Source organism: Marmota marmota, unplaced genomic scaffold, assembly GCF_001458135.2.
Source record: "Marmota marmota marmota unplaced genomic scaffold, marMar, whole genome shotgun sequence".
NCBI lineage: Eukaryota > Metazoa > Chordata > Mammalia > Rodentia > Sciuridae > Marmota > Marmota marmota.
The window spans coordinates 18,154,666-18,176,122 of record NW_025999900.1 but is presented as its reverse complement, the minus strand read 5'-3'; positions in this window follow the sequence as shown (position 1 = coordinate 18,176,122).

Genomic DNA, 21,457 nt, shown 5'->3' with positions numbered 1-21,457 from the left:
TGTAGTACTTTCACACTGAGATAATATAACAAATATCAAAAATTTTTTGGTTTGTACTCCATACTGATTATGATCAAATCCAGAAGGAGTTATAGCAGGTATAAGTGGGAGGCCATCCTCGCACATGATTTGAGTTACCTCCCTGGCTGGGTGAGAGGGCTTAGACACAGCTGTGTCAGAGCTTTCCCCACCCTTCTCCAGGTGGGAGGGCTTGTCCGTGCAGAGGCGTGTCTGGCCACTGCCGGGAAGACCCAATCATCGCCCCTGACCTTGGGATGCTGCCCCACCTTAATCCTCATTGGATGGGATTTTCCCCAGAATTTCTTGTTCCTTAATAAAAGTCCACTCCCTGGCATGTTCTCTCTCTCTCACTAGCCTCTTCAGTAAACCTCGCTACAACATTAGGTGGATGGAGGCAGGAGCTAGGAGAAGCCATCCAGGAGCTGGTATTAAAGGTATTAAGAGTCTTGTCTCTTTAATTTAAAACTCTCTAGCATTTTCTCATGGTTCGAACCTTCTTTCATGAAGCCAGCACGGGTGGCAGGCTAGAGATATGTTATGCTAAAGAAGCTCCCCAAAGTATAGATTTATATTCACCCCTTTAGTTGTTTAAATATTTGAGTTAGATATTCAAATATTTCCAACATTAATTTACCTATACTTTATAAACCCCTGTCAATCTAGGGGAGCCAGGAGGAGCAAGCATCAATATCCTGAGCCCCAGGAACAATATATTAATATTTTTTAAAAAATTGTTTTTGCCCAAATTCCTCAGCTTTCTGTAGGTAAAATAAAGTAAAAATGTTTTTTTTTTTTTTCGAATTCTCTAAGATTTACCTTTTTTTACCTGACTTTTCAATAATCTTACTGATCCCTGATCTCTTTTCTAAATTTGCCCCTGAACAACATTTTGTTTCTACTTACAAAACCTGATATATCCTCCATACAATACAATAGAAACTCATCTAAACAGTGCTGTTTTAGTCAGCCTTTTTGATGCTGTGACTAAAACACTTGACAAGAAAATTGTGGTGGAGGAGAAGTTTATTTGGGGGCTCACGGTTTCAGAGGTCTCAGTCCATAGAAGGCCATTTCCATTCCTCAGAGCTTGAGTAAGGCAGGACATCATTGTGGAAGAGTGACTCACATGATGATTAGAAAGCAGAGAGACACTCCACTCTCCAGATATAAAATATATACTCCAAATTATGTCCCCAGTGACCCACCTCTTCCAGCCAAACCCTACTTACCATCAATTATCACTCAATTTATCCATAATAGGAGATTAATTCACTAATTAAGGCTTTCATAACTCAATCATCTCTCCTGTAAACCTTCTTGCATTGTGTTACACATGAGCTCTTGGGGACACCTCACATCCAAACCATAAAAGTCCACCTTTTGCCCCCAAAAGTTCATGAGCATCTCACAATGAAAAATACATTTTATCCATTTCCAAGTATCCACATAGTCTCAAGAGTTCCAAGATTGCCCAAAAGTTCAAGTCCAACATATCCTCTCAGGGCAAGCTTGCATTGTGAGCTCTTGTAAAAACAAAAGCAATTTACAAGTATCTAATATATAAAGGTACAGAGTAAACATTGCCATTTTTGTAAACATTGCAATAAACAAAAATCGGAGCATAAAAAGAAGGAATAGGATGAAAGCAAGACTGAAATGCAGCTGAGAAAAGAAATTCTGGTTCTGTATCCTGCATCAGAAGCACATGGCATAGTGAGGTTCCCTCCAAAGGGCTTATGTAGATCTACCCCTGCGGCCTTGTTGGTTGCAGCCCAAGTGATCTGTCTGTTGGCTTGCGTCTGTCTCCTCAATTCCTGTAGCTTTCCTAGGACAATGGCCCATGTTACTGGCATTTCTTAACCTTGGGGTTCTCCACTGTAGCTTTGGCTTTCTCCTTACATCTCCACATTTTGCCATCTCATGGGCTGCTTTCAGGGACTTTGCCTGGCCTCCCAAGCTTCACATTGAAATCTTGATTGAAAGTCCCATGACCTCCTAACTCTAGCATCCTGCATTCCTGCAAAACAAGCACCACAATGCTAAGAGCCATAGCCAAATAGTAAGGATGCATGGCATTTTTGGTTGAAAGGTGAGCCAGCAAGCCATTGAGATGATTTGATTATGTTAAGATCTGCATTCAAATGGATATTAGACCCCTGCTGTCCATCTCGGCCTGCTACTTTGGAGCTCTAGTGGGACTCCCAAAGAGTTCCCATTGGTTGGGAAAGTGAGGTAGGAGGGAATTCCGAAGGAGGGATTTCCTGTTGGGGTAGTGTGGCCCAGGAGAACACCGCGTATGTGGGTCGGCATATTTCTCGGGAGCATACAGGGCATTGGCGGGAGTTTCAAAAATAAAGTTTGTTCCTGTTTGAGTGGCTCATGATTTTGTGCCCAGCCAGACTGCGGCACCACATGGTAGACGCCAATTTCTGCTGCCATCTCCAGCAGTAGTAAAGCCTCCTGGGACCCTAACTGCATAAGCCTTTGAGTATCTGAATGACTGGGCAAGTTGAAAAAACTTCCTAGGCCCCTTGTACAAGAAGGATGCTCAACTGATCTCTTCTCAAGGGAATTATTTATTTATTGCCTTTATACATGTACTTATTTTTTTGCATTATAATCCTTTCTATTTATTTATTTGTCCATGTATTTATTTATTTGTTTTTGCATTACAATTCTTAATACACCTTTATACCACCATTTATCATATCTCTAATTGTATATAAGGTATGTTGACTCCCTTGATTCTGAGAAGGGTCTTGCCAGCTCCTGAGATGTCCTCAAGCCACATTTCTTATTGTCTCTGAGCGGTCTCTAGCATTTTTTCACTCACTATAATGTCTTTAATGACTGTAATTTCCTTGGCCCCAGTTTTTACTCCACCTTTCAAGACCAAGTTTTTCTTAAACCTTTCTGCTCTGCTTTCTGTTCCTGAATATTAAAATCAACTTGGCTAAAAGCCACCAGCAGTATCCAAGCCACTTCCTGAAGGCTATGCTGCCTAGACATTTCTTATGCTAGATTAAGATTAAAATCAGTCTTACAGAAAGTCTCAGGACACAAGCAAAATGCAGACAATTTTTCATCTAGAATATAACATGAATGGCCTCTACTCCAAATTCCCATTAGATTCCTCCTTCTCTGAACCCTCTTGAGCCCTGTCTTTGCTGTCCTCAGTCCTGTTGGCATGCTGGTCTTCTGAGTTCCTACCAAAATCTAAATTAATCTCTGTTCACAATAAGCTAAAGCATTTCCAATTCACATCACTACACATATCAAAATTCCTCCAACAAATTCTAAAAAGCTCCCAAAGCTTCTGAACCACATGGTTGGGTTAGTCACAGCAATGACTGGACTTCTTAGAAATCTCTGTTTTAGTCAGCTTTTTTCCTGCTGTGATTCAAAGACTTGACAAGAACAATTATAGGGGAGGAAAAGTTTATTTAGGTGTGGTTTCTGAGATCTCAGTGTATAGAAGGATGGTTCCAATCCTCAGGACTTGAAATAAGGCAGAACATCATAGCAGAAGAGTGTGGCAGAGGGAAGCAGCTCACACGATGATCAAAAAGCAAAGAGAAAATCCACTCACCAGATACAAAATATACACCCCAAGGTAAGCCTCAATGACCTACTGTCTCTGGCCAAACCCTACTCACCTTCAGTTACTACTCAGTTAATCCCTATCAGGGAAATGAATTCACAGATTAGATTAAGACTCTGACAACACAATCATGTCTCTCTATCCTTCTTACATTGTCTCACAAATGAGCTTTTGAGGGACAGCTCACATTTAAACCATAACAAATGCTTTATATGGAGTTCAGTTTCGGTAGTATCAAATTTGCTATTTATTTTCTTCATGATGTTAATTTCACAGAGATTGCTTGATTCGTATTGATATCTTTCATTCACTACTTTTTTCCCCTCTCTGTCTTTTTACCCATTTTTCTAATTATTGGCTCATGTTTATCTTTACTAATATTTTATCCTCTTACATATTCTTGAAAATATTAATAGGATTTCATCTCAATTGTTTATATATTTCATTCACAAAATAATTTTCAAATCTTTGAAATCATTCTAGCATAAAAGGAAGATTGTAATTAACTTAGTGCAGTTATTTTCTAAAAATTTGATGCCATGTGTTAAAAAATAAATACACAATTTGCACATGTGTATACACACAGACTTTCTCTAGAAGAATCTATAAGACATTGGAAATAGTGTTTCCTTCTAGGTGTGGGATGGAGTCTGAGCAATAGAAGTGAGACAGAAACTCATAATAAACACTATTGTAATTTTCAATTTTATAGAAAGACATGTAAATTTTATTTTCTACATGATTGCACTTTTTTAAAAAGGAGAATATGTTTGTCATTGTCATATAATAATAGATCAGATACGCAGCAAGATGTGTCTGGTAAACTTGGCAGTAGACATACTGGTCACATTTCTGAGAGCAGAAAAGAGCACTCTGGGAGCAGAAGGAAAATTGTAGTGGTTGAGAATTAATTAGACAATGAGGAAACATAAAACCCAAGAAGAGACTACAGATCCAAGAAGCTTTGCTGCAAAGTAACAAGCAACAGAGCTATAGCTAGGAGGGAAAAGGGAGTTAATAGAGGGTATTTCCTTTGCTTTTTGTTTTATTTTATTTTAACAAATTGGAACCTGAGGTCTTTAGCTTGGAGGATGGTGAGTTCTAGAGAAGGGCTTCTAATGAGTAAAGCATGTCCCTTCCACTGGGAAGTCACAACATGCAAGTCCTGGAGGAGGTAAGAACCCAGGGCTATACAAGGAGAATTGACTCCACTCATGCTGGGTAGAAGACAAGATGACTCTTCTGCTGTGAATTTGTGGGTAGCTTTTACGTGAGGGATAGTGAGCTCATTTTCTGGGAACGGAAATTGTGATGTGGAAGGCTGTGGGGTGAGAATAAGAGAGGAGCAATTAGAATGCCATGGAGAAAAGCTGGAGAGGTAGGTCATATACACATGTAAGATTGCCACAGCAGTCCTGAGAACAACTAAACTTGGAGTGAGGTCAGCAATAGTACAGATTCAAATTCTAGATTGCTGATACAAATTGGGAAAGGTGGTATATAAAACTGTAGAGAAAGGCCTCATGACTTTAGTTGGGTGGGGGGTCAAGGGAGAGCAAGAGCTGAAGGGAGCAATTATATAATTCATTATATCACTGGGTGCATATTTGAATACAGCTCTTTTCCTAGCAAAATATTAAGAAGTGAATAAATAACGTTGGGCAAGAAGAAACTCTCCCTGTCCTTTTTAGTTTTCAGTCTGGAGGAGAAGTCAGTGTATATATTTTTTATTGAAATTACAGTTATTAATCTTTTTTACTTTTTGTATTTTGTCAACTTTTTTTTTTAAATAACATGTAGATATTTCATTTTGAAAACAGACACAGAACTGTATTTAAAGTATTATGTTTCTGATATTAATTATTCAGAACATCTAGTTTTTCACTTCAAATTAAGATATCCTATGTTTTATTTTTTTTAAAAAAACAATGCCTTTATTTGTATATGGTGCTGAGGATCGAACCCAGGTCCTTCCCGTGCTAGGTGAGCGCTCTACCACTGAGCCACAATCCCAGGCCTCCTATGTTTTATATTTTAGGGAATATTTTCCACAGAAGGACAACCATGTGAAATACACAGTCAGATACATTCAGAAAACAACATGAAATAGTATCAGCTCTTCCATTCACCATTAAAAAAACTTACCATAATTGACTTATTAAATGTATTGAAAATTACTTAACATCAGGATTTTTTCAATGGTTACTTTTGAATATGGTTGCAGACTAAAAATAGCAATAATGTGTAAAGCATATCAGGAGAAATCAATTTGTAAATAAGCAGTTAAAAACAATGAGACCTGAAATTCTAAAGAAAAAAAATCAATAAAAATTTTGTACAATAAATAATATTGATAGAAATAAAATGTATAAGATAAAATATTGAAATAAAAATAATTTAAAGTAAAATATTAAGATACTATTAAGATACAAGCAACATTTAAAAACTGCATAATAATGTTTTTTTAAATAGTAAATTTCTAAAGAATAAAAACTAAGGGGAAAATAAAATACTTCCAAATTTTAAATATTCCTTTGAAACCATAATTAAATCTGTAAACACAAAACATAACAAATGTAGCTTTTTAAAATGGTATTTTAACAATGGCGTATTTTAAAAATAAAACTCACCTATTACTATTTAACAAGTTCTCAAGTATCTGGGTGTTTATAAACTGTGTAGTTGGAATTTTTAATTTTTTATGGAATATAAAGAGAAATTTGCAAAATAGAGAAAGAAAATATGTGTATAAGCATAATCTCTCCTTCAGATTTTAATTCTTAAGTTAAATATAAATAAACCTACTACAATCAACAAAATGAAAGCCATATTACCCAGAATATACATATTTTGAATAGGAGCTCTAGTGTTTTTACAACTTAGGTTCCAGATCCAAATGTACATACTTAGCAGGCCAAACGAAAGATAATAAAAATAAAAAACTCTACACGTGAAATACTTCGGGAATGATCATAGAAGTTGTCAACTCAATACACACTCATGTTCTTTTTCTTATCATTGGTTTTTGGGTTTCTAATTATTAGCAAGTATAATAAACTCTTTAGAAAAATTGCAATATTACTTTACTTCTTTATAACACTTTGTGGTCATTATATATAAGCATGTTATATACTGCCATTTTTAGTTATTCATTGAATATTTTGACAAAGTTGGTTAACCATGTTAATAAATGCATATGATAGAAGCCATATAAATGTGTTCTTTACTATAACAATAATTTTTTTCTCCTTCCCTGGAAGGCCTTGTCACCTAAATATGCTGTATCTCATAATGAGAATCAAATGACAGAGACAACTAAGTACAAATCTTTTGCCATTACAAAATAAAGTGTTGATATCAAATTATTTGATAAATATAGGTCACATAGTTCAAACCACTACATATAAGAACAATGTTTTAGGTAAAAATTTTTAAAAGGTTGAAAGAATATTCTTGTTGTTATTGATTTTGACTTCAGAGTAGCAATCTTTAAACATCTACTTATAGTGGAACACATCTAAATGTCTCCTCTACTTGTAACATTTTAATTTTTCTTAGTACCACTTTTTCTTGGTGAAAGCATTGCACAAATATCCCCCCACCTTTTTTTTTCTTTACTTGCAAGAGACTTTCTTTGAAGATCTTTCCCTCTTCTTTGTTCACATTTCCCGCCCCCCCACCCCGGACTCCAGCTTAGTATCTCAAGGAGCTGCTGCTCACATTGCCCACATTCATGTTTTCACTCACCTAGATGAATTTTCCACTTTGATTCTTAATTTAATTATATACTAACCCATAAAAATAACTTCTCAGCTGCTGGGAACTAGGATTTAGATACATCTTTTTCAGGTCCACAATTCATTCTACTATGTAGAGACAACTGAAACCTTTATTCCTGAAGAAACTAGGTCATATCAGTCTTGATTGAATTTGGCCATTTTAACGTTCCATGGGCTATAATCAGAGGACATGGTAGTGCTCAGAGGTACCCAAAAGGATATCTTATATTCCAAACATGATTTTTCTTGTTTCAGTTGTAATAGAAATCTAATTCCCATTAGTAATCAGAACAACATCTAAATGATAATATAAATAGCTCCTTTTTATTAAAAAATAGTCTCAGAGGCACAAAGAATCCAAATAGACTATTCCTAATCTAGATTTTCAGTTTAATTGAATTGTTGTATCACCTGGTGGAAGCATTACTCCCTCAAACACAAATACTTCTAGATAATAAGAGAGCAAGGTCACAAGTAAAAATCATTTTCCTAGCAGATCACTAGGAGTAATAGTACAGGTTGCTCCTCCTATTTTCACCCCTTGATTCCTGGGCCTGTGAATTCTGGCTATGCAGGAAATAAAACCATATATGAACACTAAGACTGAGCATCATAGAACACATTGCTCCAACCCTGCAAGTCATCATCTTACAGTGCTTTAGTGGTATTGCAAACCAGTCTGCAAAATGTCATTGCATCATCCAATTAATATAACTATAGGGTGATGTGAGGCATGGAAAGAGCCAAAGTTTCTATTAGTAGGGTCCCATTGTTGCTCCTCTTTTGCTATGAAGTGAGTTTTTGGAGTGTAAGTAGTGTCACAAAGAAAGGCATCCCTGTAATAAGGTACTCTGTTAGACAATAGATGGTGGTAGTATTAATAAAAGCAATGCATGCACAAAATGCAAATCTGTATCCAGCATAAATGTCTAATACAAAAAGAACAATGGGCTATCCCTCTCATGATGCAGCTGTCTAGTGTATCAATATTCTGCCATATGCCTGGCTATACTGACTTGAGAATGGTGCCATATCAAGGACTCTATGTTGGTCTATGCGGCTGGCACTTGAGGATTCAGTAATTGATGTGACTAGATTTGCCTTGGTGAGTGAATAATGTGTTGCTTAGTCCATATATAATCTCCATGCCTGCCACCATAGCTACATGGCTTATGAGTTCAATGAGATGACTGAGGAAAGATATTGACTGGTATCCATAAAATGGCTCATCCTGTCCATGTGATTATTAAAATAATCCTCTGCTGAGGTCACTATTTGGTAAGTACTCACATGGGATTTTATTTTCCCATTCAAAGAGGTCTATCCACATATCTCCTCCTCAGATATCTTGGTTATCAATTACTTAGTGACTTGGTTGTGTTTCTTCCCAATTACCTCATCATCAAGCTAAATCATTTGCCACAGTCTATGAATCACTATAGACTCTTAATACTGCCTACTTCTTCTTCCTGGAAAGACAAATAAGCAGGTTCACTGCTCAAAGTTTTTTCCACTAAGATATCCTGTCTTTGTTGTTCTTCAAAGATGCCCCAGAAAGGGTTTGTGCTGCTGCAGCTGTCTATTTTTCTGTGGTGACTGGCTGTTCTATCAAACCACTTGAAAACCTGGCCTGAGTTTTCTCCTTTGTAGTAAACTGGTCATATGGAACACCTATAAGTTCAAGGACATGAGCTGGGAGAAAGGAGGTAATTTACCAGAATTAGGGTCCATAGAAAATAGGCATACTATAAATTCATATATTAACATATATCAGTTAATTTCTATTTTAAAGGCCTATTTTATGTAAGAATAGGTGCTAATGTGCAGTTACATGGATGTAACTATCACTCAGCTGATGGGCCACATTTCTAGAAGGTAAAAGGGGAAGGACTTGGGAACAAAATACAATAAAATTTTGATTGACATGTGTAAAAACATTGAACTGGTCAATGCAACTTATACCTGTTAATATTTCCTGTTTAATAAAGTTAATAAAAACAGCTTGCCTGTCTTAACATTTCTATGAATATTAAAGATAATGATGCTAATCTGTGGAACAGAGACAAAATTATGGAGATAATTACATAGCAATATAGTTTTAAATATATATAGATATCTTCTTATTGATAATTAAAGGCATAAATTTCAGTCTGAAACAAATATATTTCACATAGTGATTAAAATATATAGGTAAAACATACAGGTACATACTGAAATTTAAATATTAATATTTTGTAAACTTATAACAAATATCTATTGATGATAATGCCTTGGTTGTGGAAATATTTGTGCAGTCTCATGGGGACTAGAGCAGCAAAAAGCTGACGGACACATCACCCTGTTACATTTGTGGCACAATGGCACAATTATTTTTGTACATAGAAAAGGCATCTGGCCAATTTGAAAAGTCCTTGATTATGAGAATTGAACAGTCCAAGGCAACATTTTTGGAGAAGGTGCATGATAACCTGAAATACAGTCTTTCTGGATTTCCAATTGGCCCCCTAGGTTTTCTTTCTTTTTTTTTTATGGAAAAACTTCAGCTGCTTCCCCTTTTGTCTCCCTCATCTCTTCTTTGATGTTCCTCCAGAGTGTATCTTTGCAATATTGCCTGTCCCTTTGGAATACTGTTTGAACAGCTGTTTGTGTCAAGAACAGCACTTATTGCAGTTTTAATTGAGTGCGTCTCTTAAAATATTTTTTACAAGCACTGGAGTGTTTTTAGTAGTAGAGTTTGTATTTAAGGGAAAAATGAACTTGTTTTCTTGCCATTCTACATGTATATTCCTTTCATGCTTCCTATAGCATTGCAAGAGAGAAATGTGGTATAATAGAAAAAATGCAAAACCAGAAGAATTTGTTTCTAATCTTTGCTCCTCACCAATTTGCTCTGTGATCTTCTCAATTCACCTAACTTCTCTGGGTAATAGGACTTGGGATTCCTATCTGGAAGATGAAAAAAGAGATAATAGCTATTAAATTGCTCTGAAACAGTTCAAAGTGCTTCTGTTACAAAAGAATGGGCCACTTATGAAGGGAAAGAAAGAACACCGCTAAATCCTGCAGCCACTTCACCTATTATTTTTTTGCCATGCCCTGGGGAATTATTCAATCAAATGTTGAGCTATCCACTTTAAAATCCTTCCAGCCCTAAAATGATCAATACTTTATCTGTTTTCTTCTCTTCTATTTTTCTTATGCAGCTTTAAAATGGGTAAAAGTTTGAGAGGAAAATATTAGTCAGAATTTGAATGCATTTTCCACATGATTATACCGTTTTATACCAGCTAAAAATCTATGGGTTTAACAACATAAAATGTTCTAATTGCTCATAATAATTGCTCTGAATGGGAAAGTATTATACAGGGATAATGAAGAACTTTGATGGTTAGAATCATGTATAAATTAGCCCAGACTATATAGATAGATTCTTATAAAAAATATACTAGACTGTATTTTATGATTTTCCTTTTATTTGTGCTATTGGCTGCAAATCAGTTTCCATCACCACACAAGAGGTCTTTATTACACAAAGATTCAGATAAGAGGAAGCAACAACCACAGAAATGTCTTAAAATATTACTTACCAGAGCAATATAGTGACGAATCCAAATACAGGTTTCAGTGGAGTCTGAGGGAAATCTATGCACCAAGGACATAAATCAAGGATGTGGAAGAACTAGAACTCTTAGTTTTGGTAGAAAAGAGTATTTTACAGCCACTTTGAAACACTATATTGTAATTTCAATTAGAGCTGAACATCCATATATCAAATAATCAAAAAATTCCTTTCTTTAGGAACACATCAATCAAATAATTATACATGGTCATCAAACTATGTAATAAGATGTTTTTTAAATTTTTTTTTTAGTTATAGGTGGACAAAATATCTTTATTTTATATTCATGTGGTTCTGAGGATCGAACCCAGTGCCCCACACATGCTAGGCGAGTGCTCTACCTCTGAGCCACAACCCCATCCGCTAATAATATGTTTTTTACACTGATACTTGTAGTATACCCTAAATAAAATCTATCCAGTGCTCATCATCAGTAGAATAAATAGTGCTATAGTCATAGTCATTCTGTGACACTATACAGCAATGAGGTACATATTACTGTGCTTCCTCCATCTTAGTGCCAACTATGTGTGTGTGTGTGTGTAGAATTACACCACATATAGTATAATTATGCTTCCTTCATCTCACTGATAACACTGCTAATTGTCTTTAATTAAAAGACTGTTTGTTGGCTAAAGTTATAACTGGCACTTATTTTTCCAATTAATAATAATGTTAAATAAGTTTATTATTATACATTAGTGTATAAATATTACACACACCCACACGCACACATATATATTATACACACACACACATACACGTATATATATATGTGTGCGTATATATATATATATATATATATTTTTTTTTTTTTTTTTTCCCAGTGCTAAGGATTGGACTCAGAGCTTTGATGGTGCTGGGTAAGTTTGAATATGCTGAGAAAAAGTGAACATTATTACATTGAAAGATAAAACAAAGTCTGTTTTTCAAAATATTAGTATGAAAGCATAAATTAGTATTAAAGAATAAATATTAGTGTTAAATCTAGCATTTAATACTGTCAGGAAGTACATACATGTATTTAGGGACTACATGTATTTGTGTTTTATTGAACACAATATACTAATTTATATATCACACAACTCTGAGACACTTTCCATAGACATATCTTCAACCCTAAGACTCAGAATAAGTCTTAGTGAAAAACAGGAAATGAATCTAAGATAATACCCAACATAATGTTGCTATCACTATACCAGTAGCATGCAAGGTAGACTTCTTTTTTTACAGCAATGATTTCACTGTGGATAAAGATAATAATGATACTACAATGAGAAATTGTTTATTTGTAGGCCTCTGTTTTATTCAGGTTTTTCACTGCTGTGACTAAATGACCCAACCAGTAAAACTGATGAGGAGGAAGAGTTTATTTGAGGGTTCACGGTTTCAGAGGTTTAGTCCATAGAAGGCTGGTTTCATTCCTCAGGGCTCCAGGTGAGGCTGTACATCACAGCAGAGAGGGTGGTGGAGGGAAGCAGCTCACATCCCGTTGATCAGGAAACAGAGATACAAATACATACTCAAAGCTACACCCCAATTCCCATCTCCTCCAGCCACACCACTTCAGTTACCACTCAGTTAATCATTATCATGGGATTAAATCACTTATTGGGTTTAGACTCTTACAACCCAATCATTTTTTCTCTGAACCTTCTTTCATTGTCTCACATGTGAGCCTTTGGGGGACACCTCACAACCAAACATAACAGCTTCCAATGGCATAGTCTAAAAATATACACAATTCATGGAACAATGAAAAGTAACTTTAGCACATCTCTCAGAGCAGTTGCTAAGCATGCAGAGAGAAAATTTGGTAAAAATATAGGAGATCTACCCATCTCAATTGGACAAACCCAAGGTATATGTATTGAATACTAACCAAGAAGTGACTAAAAGTGGTCTAGAAAAATAAATGAATGAGTGAACATACAAAAAGAGGTTCTATAAATTGTGAATTAAATATAAGAAAAAATGCAATCAAACAATATTAATCAGAAAAATAAGTACCTGTTATAGGTACAACTAATTTAAGCAATTTTTTTAATAAGACAAGGAGTGTTGGCAGTGAGATGAAGGAAGCATAACTAAATACTGCCAGTCAAATTATAAACTGTTATAATCATTTGTAAAATTATTTGGGTTCTCTAGAAAGCCCATTCTGATGGACTGCTATGTTTGGAGAGTTTATCAAGGATTGTTCCAAAAGTAAAGGAAAGAAGTCTGTGGATGGAAGGAGAAAGAACTGAATTTCAATTCGTTTGCAACAACAAAAACAAAAAAACTTTACTTAATCCCATTTAAAGTCCTGGAAATGGTTGGCCCCTCAGAGTTGTCTGTGATTTCTACTTGAATGTAGGCTTTTGTAACTCCATTTTTTTGTAATTCCTTGGTTGTGGCTGCTCTGAAAAGTGGGTTGACTCAGAGGCAAATCACATCAGTTAATGACAGATTTCAGGGCCAAACTCAGATAACTGTCTACTATCACTCACACAATATCTATAACAGTTTGTTTATTTATATGTTAATGTATTTATTTATAGTATTATATAGTAATCCAAGAGGAGAACATCTGGGTTAAAATTAATATAATATACAAGACCTGAGGCATTCAATTCTTATCTTTAAAGGAAGACCTTTGTTTTGTTCTTTTTCCTATTGGCTTTCTTCAATTTAAATTAATTTTTTTAAACTGTTACATAAAATCATAAAATAATGCATGTTAATGGTTAACATATGGTGTTTCAGCATGTATACATTTTGTAAGGTCTAAATCAAGCTAAATATATCTATCTCATCATTTATTATTTCTCTACAGTAAAAACATTCAAAAGTTTTTCTTCTAGCTCTTTGAAATGCACAGTATAATATTATCTGTACTCTGTACAATAGTACAGCAGAACTGCTTGTAATTAATAGTAAGTTACAATTAGATAGGAACAATATTATTATCACTATATGTGCCACACTGGATATTGAACTTAAGACCTTAGGCATGCTAGACAAGAACTCTACTACTGAGCTATACTCTCAGACCAACAGTATTATTTTTACATAACAAAATTTGCAATAAACTCAAATGTTCATCAACTGCATAAATTGCCACATATTTATAATATAGTATAAATCTTTATACTATTATGAGATAATACTGATTATTAAACTGTGCCTAATGCAACTGCATGAATAATTTCACACACGTAACATTAAGTTTAATAAGTCAGGGACAAAAAAACCCCTCATAATTCATGAGTATAAGGTTCAAAAATCAAAAGTTAGGAGTGTTGGACAGTTATGGAAACATTCTATGGCCTTACTTTATGTTGCTTAGAAGAGATTTTTTATGTTGTGATAATATTTCTTTATTTATTTAGGAAAAAAACAACTCTGAAAATAGGTTTAAATTATCTTATAGATAGTCTTTCAAACTTGTCTCCTTTTTCTTCATATCCAAAGTACCATTGACAAGTTGAATAGTCATCCAAGTACCTCAATGACATTTCTGTACATGTATAGCCTACTCAATAGTGCAGTATGAAATTTGAACGGTGAGATATGTTTGCAGATATTTTAATCTTATCTTCTTTTTTGACATTGTGTCATATTTTAATTTAATATTATTTGTTGATTACCTGCTGTTTTAGTCCATTTGGATTGTTTAAGAGTACTGGAGACTAGGTGACTTAAATAATAAAAATGTACTTTTCATTCATTTTTATGTATGAATGGGAAATATCAGTTGAAGGTGTCAGCAGATTTGTTGTCCAGTATGAGCATTCTTCTGGTTTGCACATGACCTTCTTATTGTATTCTCACATAATAGAAAGAAATCTTTTCTTTTTAGCTTGTCCTCTTTTCAGGGAACTAACCCTATTAATGAATGCTTTTTCTTCGTGACCTAATTACCCTCCAAAGGCTCCACCTCTAAAGACATCACTTTGGGGATTTTGACTTCAACATATAACCTTCTGGTGCACACAAATATTCAGCCCATAATACCTAGCATACACCATTTAAAGTTTTTTGAGATACAGAAATGAATCAACAGAAAATGACTCCCTTGCATGCTAGCAAGGGAGACTTAAAAGCCACAGCCAATGTAAGTAAGTAACTTATCAAGAATATAAAATAAGTACTCTGGGGAAAGAAGGAAAAACAAAAGAAAGGAAGGAAAAAAATTGTTCTAATTTTAATGGGGTGCTAAGGGTGGGTGTCATTAACAAGGAGGTGTTTTTGCCACTACTTGATGAATTATAATTATTTTATGTTTCAGATATAGGAGAACAACACTGTAGGTAGAAAGAAGAGCTTGAAAAAAATCTTTGTTTTGGAAATTCATAAGATAACTGAAAAATATCAGTGGGTTTGGTAGAAGTAGAATACAGTGTGCTCGGAAAAATAAGAAAGCTAAAAATAAAAGTTGAGTCTAGACAGGTTATGTTGGATTTTGAAAGTCATTATAAATATTTTGATGTTTGGAATGTGGAACTATTTGGTTTTTGAGCAAAGGAGTGGCTGGCCTTACATGATTTATTTATTAGAAGGATCACCCCAGCTACTCTGCATTGTGAATAGACTTTCAAGGTCAATAGTAAAAGCAGGGTGATTAGAAGACTTTGGGCAAGGTATTTATAGTGAATGTAGCAAAGGATATTTGGATGTTGAACGTTCTGAAAGTGTAAATACAGGAATAATTTAGCAGAATAAATAGGGAGTATATTGTGAGAGAAATAAAAAGCAAAGAATAAATACTAATTTAGTTTATGTAGATAACAGAATAAATCACATTGTCTTTCACTGAGGTAGAAAGCCTGAGTGTGAAGCACATTTGGATGGGAAAGTCCAATCTTGGGCTGTTATATTAAGATGTCTCTTAAGTATCCAAATGAGACAGTATCTTAGGCATCCAGATGAGGTTATTCATAGTTACATAACAAACCACCTCAAAGTATACTGATTTAAAATGTAATCTGTTTGATTATTTTTTATAATTTAGATGGTTCATGTTATTGACATTCAGCTACACAGTGGGTGGACTATCTTGCTCAGGGTCTGTTGTAAGAATGTAGGTAGATAATGACTAGAGCTGAAATGATCCAGCTAGCTTCATTTGCATGTGTAGTATCTTGGTAGGGAAGGTGGAATGCCAGGAAACAGGAGCAGCTTGGATTTTCTCTTCCTATGGGGCTTCTTCATATGATCTTCTTAACATAGTCGCTTGACTACTCTGATGATATGTTAGGTTCCAGAATAAGAAAAAGCAGAAATCACTCAGCCTTCTGAAGACTTAAAAATATAAATGACACAATTTGTTTCTGCTGCAAAATTTTTGTCACAGGATCAATCCAGATTCAATGCAAGTTGTATTCAAAAGACATAGTGATGGCAGGAGTAATTCCTTGAGGGCTGTCTTACGAAGCTGGCTCAATACGTTAGCTTTAAAATATATATTAGATATGCAATAATAGATATAAAGTAGGTAGTGAGATATGTTAATTAGAATATCAGTTACATATTCAAGCTTGGAGACAAAAATTCTAGAGATTTATCATACTGAGGAAATAACACCATTCAGAAAGTGATTTATAGGAGAATTATGGGGTGAATATGTTTCCAATGAGTTTTTATAAAATTTGGCAAACTTCAGAAATTTCTTGCTAGATATATAGGAGATAGGTATATGGGTAGGTAGGTAGGGAAATATAAATACTTTGTACAAGGGCATTTTAATCACATGGCTATCTTGTGCTTGTTATACTATTTTATCTTCTGGGTTTGTATTTAGTTAATATAATTAGAAATGTATAATAAAATGGTGTGTGACTTAGCTGAGTTCACAGTGTGGCCTTGGGATAAACAGAATTGAAAAAAAAATTTGTCTCACTCTGATCCATTTCAGAGGTGACTGAGAAAAACATTAATATACTGACAAAATATCTTGAGGAGTTGAATAGTCCACTTCATTAACCTTAGCTGGATAATATTAAAATTCAGAAAAAGTAACCTAAGGAAAGTTCAGTGAAAGTATTTCTGGTGTTCTGTTGAGAATCTGCCCCTGACAGTTTTCACTTTGCACCCTGATAGTACAGCTCCCCACGTTGAATCAGACATGTTGAGAGCCACAGCCGAAGGGGCCCCAGCAAACTTCCAGCTGCCAGCAAACTTCCAGCTGTCCGCTGATGATTGGCTCACAGCGGCCCCAGCAACATCTAGCTGATTTGCTCCTCTGTGGTGATGCTCATTGGGCTGTTTCCCTGCCCTTTCAGACCACGGACCTGCTCATTGGGGGACTTTTTTGGCTCCGCCCACGTGACCCAGCCAATCGGCCTCAAGAGCAGGAGGATTGTGGGAGGTTGGAGAGGCTTGTGTTGGAGAGAGAGGCTTATGGACAGCCTGTGGTGGCAGTTGGGGCTCTGAGGGTTTTTCCTGAGAGGCTGTTTTGTTTGGCCTGTGTGGTTCTAAAAATAAAGTTAGTTTCTTTTGACAAGTGGCTCCTGATTGTGCCCAGCCAGACTGTGGCACAGACATGCTTGTTTCTCATTTTAGTTCAGGTTCCCTGTCCTTTCTCAACCATGCTCCAGCAGAAATATTCATAAAATCCAGGAGCGTGCATAAAAGTGGAAGGATAACTCTCCCTTATGTTTGAAGTTAGGGGATTATGCTGGAAATTAAGTGGCAATTATCAAGTGTGGGTGTGGGCATGAGAGGAAGGCATCATTTTCCTCCCATGGATAATAAACTCTCGGTACCATTTCTCCTAACCCCTGGACCTCCAATAAGAAGCAAGCTGAGCAAAGAATGATTGCAACAGATACCCCAGCTGTATTTGCCTTTGTATTTACTTTTGCTATAAAAATAATAAGATAAGCAGAACAAAGGTTTTGATTGGGATCCCAAACAAGTATATAACATCAGCTTATTAATTTCTGTAATGTTTTAGACATTCATAAAATAGGACTGGAGTTTAGGGCAAAGTTATTTTAGTAAGAGAACATGCTTTTACATATGGATTTCCTCATCCTCTCTCCATAAGAAACAAGTTTACAAAACAGGAGACTTCTTTAGGAGTTGGTATTCAGCAATCTAGGTAATAAAAAAAAATAAATCATGTGATGTTAGTTATCTTGACAACTGTTAGGAACTTAACAACTGTTTCAACACAGATAGCTCTTTTTAAGTAAAGCCAAGCCATTTCTATTACATCTTTTTTCCATGATATATAAACACAGACTAGTAAGTCTTCTTATGTTACTGTCAAAACTAAGCAATTTTACTGGTTGTTTGTGAAGTTTGAGACGCACATCTGAGTTGGGAATAATTAAGCTCACAGGGAGTGTGTGCTTATTTGGCAGAATTCCCTTTATTCTTCATAATCCTTATAGATTTACAAGAAACTTGGGCCCTTGGAAGTAATCAGTGCCTATCTCTTCTCCATGACACTGATGTCTTTTTCCTTTGGCTGGAGACAAAGTAATATTTTTATAGAGCACTTCTTCATTTGTTTGCTCATCCTTAAATGAGAAGAAATCAAGCAAATAACTAATTCTAGTCTTGGGTGTGTTTGTGTGTGTATGTGTGATTCTCTTGGTATATTTGAAGTACAAATTAATATGCACAGAATGCACAGACCCTGTTTAATTTCTCAGTGATATTAATGAAATCTAGCATGCTCAGCATGCATCAATGCAGAGATTTTTCTGTGACTCCACACAATAATTTCCCCCCCAGAATGTAGCAAATCCATTTGTTGGCTGTTACATTTTCCACACTGCTTTTGCTTCTCAAGACTTATGAAGAGTTGAAGGTGGGATTTTGGGGGAAATTCAGGCAGTTCTTGATGGAATAGTATGCATATAAGTTTTTTTAAAAACCGCATTATAATATAGCTACTACTGCAAATTTTCTTGTTGATTCTTCCTTCCTAAGTTTAAGAGTGTTCATTGGTTGGGGAAGGGAATGTGAAAGAGAAGACTATGCTATTTATTTTTATCTTCTCATAGTTAAATGTAAATAACACCAGTGATTTTTATAAACTCTGCCCAAGGTTAGGCACAAGTTCATTGTTAACTAAAAGGTTTGGGGTTTAGTATCATTTACAAATTATTTTATGTTTTTATACATACTTTTGTTGATATTAGGAAAAGCTTTCATCCAGAGCCACTCTTCAAAATGAATTACAAAAGATTCTTGGATCTTTATTTAATCATTTCAGCTTTAATTTCTGTCCTTTATTATTTTTAAAACCACTTTCCAATTTGACCTGTTTTTGTTTGTTTTACAGCTTTTTTTTTCCTATGAAAATCCAATGCCCCATCCATACTCCATATAGAAAATAATAATTGCAAACTCAATACTGGAAACATACAGCATTTGGGTTACATTTCTTACTTATGTAGTCATCCATCAAAATACCTTCCAGCATTGAGCTGATTCTGTGGATTCTGAAGGGGAATAAACCTCCCATGCAGATGCAAACCCACTAACTAGCAGAAGTCCATGGGCAACAGTTTTTTTCATTTCATTAAGAAGAATTGAGAAACACATCACTCCTTCCTCTTTTGTACTAATTCCTCTGCCTCCGTCAAGCATGAGCACTTGTGATTACATTTGGGGCCATCTCAATAATGCAGGACAATTTCTCCATCTATATATCCTAAATGTAGTCACAACAACAGAGTAACCTTTCTCCATATAAAGTAACATTCACATATCCTGAGATTTAGGACCTTGATATCTTTGGGGGCCATAAATAGGCCTACCATATATGCAGTTAGTAATTATTTTTTAATGTGTATTTCAATATTAGCTATACTTAGTAAGAATTTAGGTATTAGTATATAGATATTACTTCTCAAGTGTATTTATCTGGCTGAATATTAGCTGAACTAGATTATCAGCACTCATATGTAAATCCCATAAGTCTATATAGTCATGTTGATACACTGTATTTTAGTGTTTTAGTACCTAAGAAAAGGGCTTGAAGAGAAAATATTAAAACTCCTAATCCAGAATTTAACTAGAGTTGCCGTAAAAGGTATCACTTTAAAAAATTTGTTTATTTATTCTAATTTGTTATACATGACAGCAGAATGCATTTCAATTCATAGTACACATATAGAGCACATTTTTTCATTTCTCTGGTTGTACACAAAGTAGAATCACACCATTTGTGTCTTCCTACATGTCCTTGAGACAATGATATCCGTCTCATCTCACCATCTTTCTTACCTCCATGCCCCCTCCTTTCCCCTCACTCCCTTTTGCCCTATACAAATTTTCTCCATTCCCCCCATGCTCCCAGTCCATCCCCATTATGGATCAGCATCCATATATCAGAGAAAACATCAGGTCTTTGGTTTTTTGGTATTGGTTTGCTTCACTTAGCATGATATTCTCCAACTCTATCCATTTACTGGCAAATGCCATGATTTTATTCTCTTTTAATGCTGAGTAATATTCCATTGTGTATACATACCAGTTCCTTTGAACATTCATCTATTGAAGGGCATCTAGTTTGGTTCCACAATTTAGCTATTGTTGTGCTGCTATATGCATTGATATGGCTGCATCATTGTAGTTTGCTGTTTTTAAGTCCTTTGAGTATAAACCAAGTAGTGGGATAGCTCGGTGAAATAATGATTCCATTTCCAGTTTTCCAAGGAATCTCCATACTGCTTTACAGGTTGGTTGAACCAATTTGCAGTCCCATTGTTGAGTGTGCCTTTTTCCCCACATCCTCGCCAACACTCTTTGTTGTATGTATTCTTAATAGCTGCCATTCTGACTGGAGTGAGATGAAATCTTAGAGTAGTTTTGATATACATCTCTCTAATTATTAAAGATGTTGAACATTTTTCATATATTTGTTGATCAATTGTATATCATCTTCTGAGAAGTGTCAGTTCTGTTCATGTTCTTACCCCATTCATTGATTGGGTAATTTTTTTGTTTTGTTTTGTTTTTAAGTTTTTTGAATTTTTTATATATTCTAGAGATTAGTGCTTTATCTGATTTGTGTGTGGTAAAAATTTGCTCTCCTTCTGTAAGCTTTCTCTTCACCACACTGATTGTTTGTTTTGCTGAGAAGAAGCTTTTCAGTTTGAGTCTATGTCATTTATTGATTCTTGATTCTATTTCTTGTGCTACAGGAATCTTGTTAAGGAAGTTGAGGCCTAGTTTGTTGTGATGAAGATTTGGGCCTACTTTTTCTTCTATTAGGCACAGGGTCTCTGGTCTAATTCCTAGGTCTTGATTCACCTTGAGTTCTGTGCATTGTGAGAGACAGGGGCTTAATTACATTTTGTTGCATATGGATTTCCAGTTTTCCCAGCACCATTTGTTGAAGAGGCTATCTTTTCTCCAATATATGTTTTTGGCACCTTTATTTAGTATGAGATCATATCTAAAAACAGGACAATGTTATTCTAAGCTACTTTG